The following is a 6,605-nucleotide window of genomic DNA, read 5'->3' as shown; positions in this document are numbered from 1 at the left end:
CTCCAGAGTTTCAGGTTTTTTTTTAGAACCTGGACGTCACAGCCCCCTTCCAAAATGATCGTACCATCCGGGTCGCTATAAGTGTGTTATTGATCGTATTAGATAAGGTTTCTCATTGGGTGCATTAAAAGGAATGCATCGTGAATCATCCGGTTCTGTCTGAAGCAATATGAGTTTGTCTTTCCACCTGAGTCTCACATCACTTCTTTATGTCAAGGTTGCTATTCCTTGCACTAGTTATCACCTCCTGATAAACACTTAGCTGTTTGAGAACTGACATTTACCATGACTTAACCACAAATAAATCCGTTTCATCTGCTGGTATGCCTTGAGTTTTCTGAAATACGGCTAGCCTGTTTGCCAGTTAGTTTGCGATTTTATTTGGTTGCTTGAAATCTTTGAGTCCCCTAGTATTTAGAATTGATCACTATAGAGCCATACTTGCAACAACGTTTGCAAGATGTCTCGAAGTATTCATCTTAAGTGATTTTGTGAACAACACGAACTAAAAAAACGTGAATTACAAACACTTAAAACGTAATAAGAACAGAACATAAACAACAATAACGTTAGCGATATTTCCAAACTGCGAAGGACATATGTGATTTGTATTGCTACTACTAGTACAAGGACTGACATCGGTACTTTAGCAGGACTGACATCGGTACATTAGCAGGACTGACATCGGTACATTAGCAGGACTGGCATCGGTAATTTAGCAGGACTGACATCGGTACTTTAGCAGGACTGACATCGGTACTTTAGCAGGACTGACATCGGTACTATAGCAGTATTGACATCGGTACATTAGCAGGACTGACATCGGTACTTTAGCAGGACTGTCATCGGTACTTTAGCAGGACTGACATCGGTACTTTAGCAGGACTGACATCGGTACATTAGCAGGACTGACATCGGTACTTTAGCAGGACTGACATCGGTACTTTAGCAGGACTGACATCGGTACTTTAGCAGGACTGAAATCGGTACTTTAGCAGGACTGACATCGGTACATTAGCAGGACTGACATCGGTACTTTAGCAGGACTGACATCGGTACTTTAGCAGGACTGGCATCGGTACTTTAGCAGGACTGACATCGGTACTTTAGCAGGACTGACATCGGTACATTAGCAGGACTCACATCGGTACATTACCAGGACTGACATCGGTACTATAGCAGTATTGACATCGGTACATTAGCAGGACTGACATCGGTACTTTAGCAGGACTGACATCGGTACTTTAGCAGGACTGACATCGGTACATTAGCAGTACTCACATCGGTACATTACCAGGACTGACATCGGTACTATAGCAGTATTGACATCGGTACATTAGCAGGACTGACATTGGTACTTTAGCAGGACTGACATCGGTACATTAGCAGGACTGACATTGGTACTTTAGCAGGACTGGCATCGGTACTTTAGCAGGACTGGCATCGATACATTAGTAGGACTGACATCGGTACTTTAGTAGGACTGGCATCGGTACTTTAGCAGGACTGACATCGGTACTTTAACAGGACTGACATCGGTACTTTAGCAGGACTGACATCGGTACTTTAGTAGGACTGGCATCGGTACTTTAGTAGGACTGACATCGGTACTTTAGCAGGACTGACATCGGTACTTTAGCAGGACTGACATCGGTACTTTAGCAGGACTGACATCGGTACATTAGCAGGACTGACATCGGTACTTTAGCTGGACTGACATCGGTACTTTAGCAGGACTGACATCGGTACTTTAGCAGGACTGACATCGGTACATTAGCAGGACTGACATCGGTACTTTAGTAGGACTGACATCGGTATTTTAGCAGGACTGACATCGGTACATTAGCAGGACTGACATCGGTACTTTAGCAGGACTGACATCGGTACTTTAGCAGGACTGACATCGGTACTTTAACAGGACTGGCATCGGTACTTTAGCAGGACTGACATCGGTACTTCAGCAGGACTGACATCGGTACATTAGTAATCTGTATGACAAACCCAAACGTTAATTCAAGTGAAAAAATTAAATTAGAGATGGTTCAAGGACTTCATTAAAAAACCTCCAAGTTCTGGCGAGAGACCAGTGTCTATTCCATCACTATACATTTCACATGGAGGCCATTCATGGACACACAGTATGTTACTGATTTATTTATGACGTACGTACTACACCAAGGATGCTATAGGTTTTGATGTCAGTATTATGTTTACTGGTTTCATCTTTCTCTGTTCGTGGGCCTTTGCCCTTTCAGGACATTCTAAGTATCGATGACGCATTTTACTTCCAAATAGACAACAACGGTCAGACTCTGGTGTCAGACTGTTATATTAACAGACAATTTCGGGACCGTTTCTAGGGGAAGGGTTCACTCTCCCTTTGAAATTGGAATTAAGGGGGTCTTCCTGTTTTAGAAATTGTGTGTGTGTGTGTGTGCGCGCGCGTGTGTGTGTGTGTGTGTGCGTGTGTGTGTGTGTGTGTGTGTGTGTGTGTGTGTGTGTGTGTGTGTGTGATGGAGGGGGTACAGCGGGAGGAATCACTGTGTTATCGATTGTGATAGAAGAACAGCCAGGAAGAACAATTCGTGTCTAAACTGTGGTATTTTAATCTCATCCCCCATTTCTGACCTATGTTCTTTATCTATTACTTCACCTAAAGTGATGTTCAAACTATACATACATGTATTACCTACCTACCATGCTAGTTACTGTATATATCATATAAATACTCTTAAAATTGTATCTATACATTAAATGTAGTTTTTCGAATCAGTGAGATTATTAACTAAAAGGCTATGGATAACCTAAATTGTCAAGAGCTTCTAGGCGGAGACCCCTACGACCCCCTCTCCAGCTGAATGGAAGATGCTATTAAACTTTATGTATGATTATTTCTACTATGTATGAATATTAATTGCTAATCACATGATGGATGATGTACTAGTGGTGTTTTGTAAGAGACTTATAAGACATTGTCATAAAGTACTAGTCTACTCTACAAGTCATGATGAAATACTTATATACAAATGCTAACAGGGAGGGGTCATAATGTTACAAATGCTAACAGGGAGGGGTCATAATGTTACAAATACTAACAGGGAGGGGTCATAATGTTACAAATACTAACGGAGAGGGGTCATAATGTTTTTTAAATATGTGATATAGTGTCAATCTGTTTTGGCTTATACAGGGAGGGGGAGAGAGACAGACAGACCGACAGACAGGCGGACAGAGGGGCAGAGACAGAGATACATACACAGAGAGACAGAGACAAATAGACAGAGACTGAATTTGTGTTAGCCCTATGGGGAGGGCTATCAACTTGTGCCCCCTAGGCCGAAGTAACACTGGTCACGTAGCGAAGTGTGACCTCTAGGCCGAAGAAACTGACTGGTCACGTAGCGAAAGTACCCAGGATGTGAGAGTGAAGCTTCAGGCATGTATATCTTTTTTAAGGACATATTTTATAATGAGCTCTACATAATCTATACTGGGAGTTACTGAGCCAGCCATTCGCCCCCCCCCCCCTTCAATCTTAATTTTGGAGAAAGACATTATAACCATGATGGCTATTGGTTCGGAAAGACCGCTTCCAATGATGAACACTTTCTTGAAAATGAGGCAAGTTGAAGGCCACTAAATAGTAGAGACATCAAATATCAAACCATACACTTAGTAAAGCTTTAAGGAATTTACTCTGCAGTACGTATTATCTGATGAGAGTAGCAAGTATATTTTACTATCGTGTACGTATTATCTGCGAGTATCAAGTGTATTTTACTATCCTGTACGTATTATCTGAGAGTATCAAGTGTATTTTACTATCCTGTACGTATTATCTGAGAGTATCAAGTGTATTTTACTATCCTGTACGTATTATCTGAGAGTATCAGGTGTATTTTACTATCCTGTACGTATTATCTGAGAATATCAGGTGTATTTTACTATTCTGTACGTATTATCTGAGAGTATCAAGTGTATTTTACTATCCTGTACGTATTATCTGAGAGTATCAGGTGTATTTTACTATCCTGTACGTATTATCTGAGAATATCAGGTGTATTTTACTATTCTGTACGTATTATCTGAGAGTAGCAAGTGTATTTTACTATCCTGTACGTATTATCTGAGAGTATCAAGTGTATTTTACTATCCTGTACGTATTATTTGAGAGTATCAAGTGTATTTTACTATCCTGTACGTATTATCTGAGAGTATCAAGCGTATTTTACTATCCTGTACGTGTTATCTGAGAGTATCAGGTGTATTTTACTATCCTGTACGTATTATCTGCGAGTATCAAGTGTATTTTACTATCCTGTACGTATTATCTGAGAGTATCAAGTGTATTTTACTATCCTGTACGTATTATCTGAGAGTATCAGGTGTATTTTACTATCCTGTACGTATTATCTGAGAGTATCAAGTGTATTTTACTATCCTGTACGTATTATCTGAGAGTATCAAGCGTATTTTACTATCCTGTACGTATTATTTGAGAGTATCAAGTGTATTTTACTATCCTGTACGTATTATCTGAGAGTATCAAGTGTATTTTACTATCCTGTACGTATTATCTGAGAGTATCAAGTGTATTTTACTATCCTGTACGTATTATCTAAGAGTATCAGGTGTATTTTACTATCCTGTACGTATTATCTGAGAGTATCAGGTGTATTTTACTATCCTGTACGTATTATCTGAGAGTATCAAGTGTATTTTACTATCCTGTACGTATTATCTGAGAGTATCAAGTGTATTTTACTATCCTGTACGTATTATCTGAGAGTATCAAGCGTATTTTACTATCCTGTACGTATTATTTGAGAGTATCAAGTGTATTTTACTATCCTGTACGTATTATCTGAGAGTATCAAGTGTATTTTACTATCCTGTACGTATTATCTGAGAGTATCAAGTGTATTTTACTATCCTGTACGTATTATTTGAGAGTATCAGGTGTATTTTACTATCCTGTACGTATTATCTGAGAGTATCAAGTGTATTTTACTATTCTGTACGTATTATCTGAGAGTATCAAGTGTATTACTATCCTGTACGTATTATCTGAGAGTATCAAGTGTATTTTACTATCCTGTACGTATTATCTGAGAGTATCAAGTGTATTTTACTATCCTGTACGTATTATTTGAGAGTATCAGGTGTATTTTACTATCCTGTACGTATTATCTGAGAGTATCAAGTGTATTTTACTATCCTGTACGTATTATCTGAGAGTATCAAGTGTATTTTACTATCCTGTACGTATTATCTGAGAGTATCAAGTGTATTTTACTATCCTGTACGTATTATCTGAGAGTATCAAGTGTATTTTACTATCCTGTACGTATTATTTTACTATCCTGTACGTATTATCTGAGAATATCAGGTGTATTTTACTATCCTGTACGTATTATCTGAGAATATCAGGTGTATTTTACTATCCTGTACCTATTATCTGAGAGTATCAGGTGTATTTTACTATCCTGTACGTATTATCTGAGAATATCAGGTGTATTTTACTATCCTGTACGTATTATCTGAGAGTATCAGGTGTATTTTACTATCCTGTACGTATTATCTGAGAGTATCAAGTGTATTTTACTATCCTGTACGTATTATCTGAGAGTATCAAGTGTATTTTACTATCCTGTACGTATTATCTGAGAGTATCAAGTGTATTTTACTATCCTGTACGTATTATCTGAGAGTATCAAGTGTATTTTACTATCCTGTACGTATTATCTGAGAGTATCAAGTGTATTTTACTATCCTGTACGTATTATCTGAGAGTATCAAGTGTATTTTACTATCCTGTACGTATTATCTGAGAGTATCAAGTGTATTTTACTATTCTGTACGTATTATCTGAGAGTATCAAGTGTATTTTACTATCCTGTACGTATTATCTGAGAGTATCAAGTGTATTTTACTATTCTGTACGTATTGTCTGAGAGTATCAGGTGTATTTTACTATCCTGTACGTATTATCTGAGAGTATCGAGTGTATTTTACTATCCTGTACGTATTATCTGAGAGTATCAGGTGTATTTTACTATCCTGTACGTATTATCTGAGAGTATCAAGTGTATTTTACTATCCTGTACGTATTATTTGAGAGTATCAAGTGTATTTTACTATCCTGTACGTATTATCTGAGAGTATCAAGTGTATTTTACTATCCTGTACGTATTATTTGAGAGTATCAAGTGTATTTTACTATCCTGTACGTATTATCTGAGAGTATCAGGTGTATTTTACTATCCTGTACGTATTATCTGAGAGTATCAGGTGTATTTTACTATCCTGTACGTATTATCTGAGAGTATCAGGTGTATTTTACTATCCTGTACGTATTATCTGAGAGTATCAAGTGTATTTTACTATCCTGTACGTATTATTTGAGAGTATCAAGTGTATTTTACAATCCTGTACGTATTATCTGAGAGTATCAAGTGTATTTTACTATCCTGTACGTATTATCTGAGAGTATCAAGTGTATTTTACTATCCTGTACGTATTATCTGAGAGTATCAAGTGTATTTTACTATTCTGTACGTATTATCTGAGAGTATCAAGTGTATTTTACAATCCTGTACGTATTA

The sequence above is a fragment of the Glandiceps talaboti genome, chromosome 20 (genome assembly GCF_964340395.1).
Source record: "Glandiceps talaboti chromosome 20, keGlaTala1.1, whole genome shotgun sequence".
Taxonomy (NCBI): domain Eukaryota; kingdom Metazoa; phylum Hemichordata; class Enteropneusta; family Spengelidae; genus Glandiceps; species Glandiceps talaboti.
The sequence above is the reverse complement of the archived record's forward strand: the minus strand, read 5'-3'. Positions refer to the sequence as shown.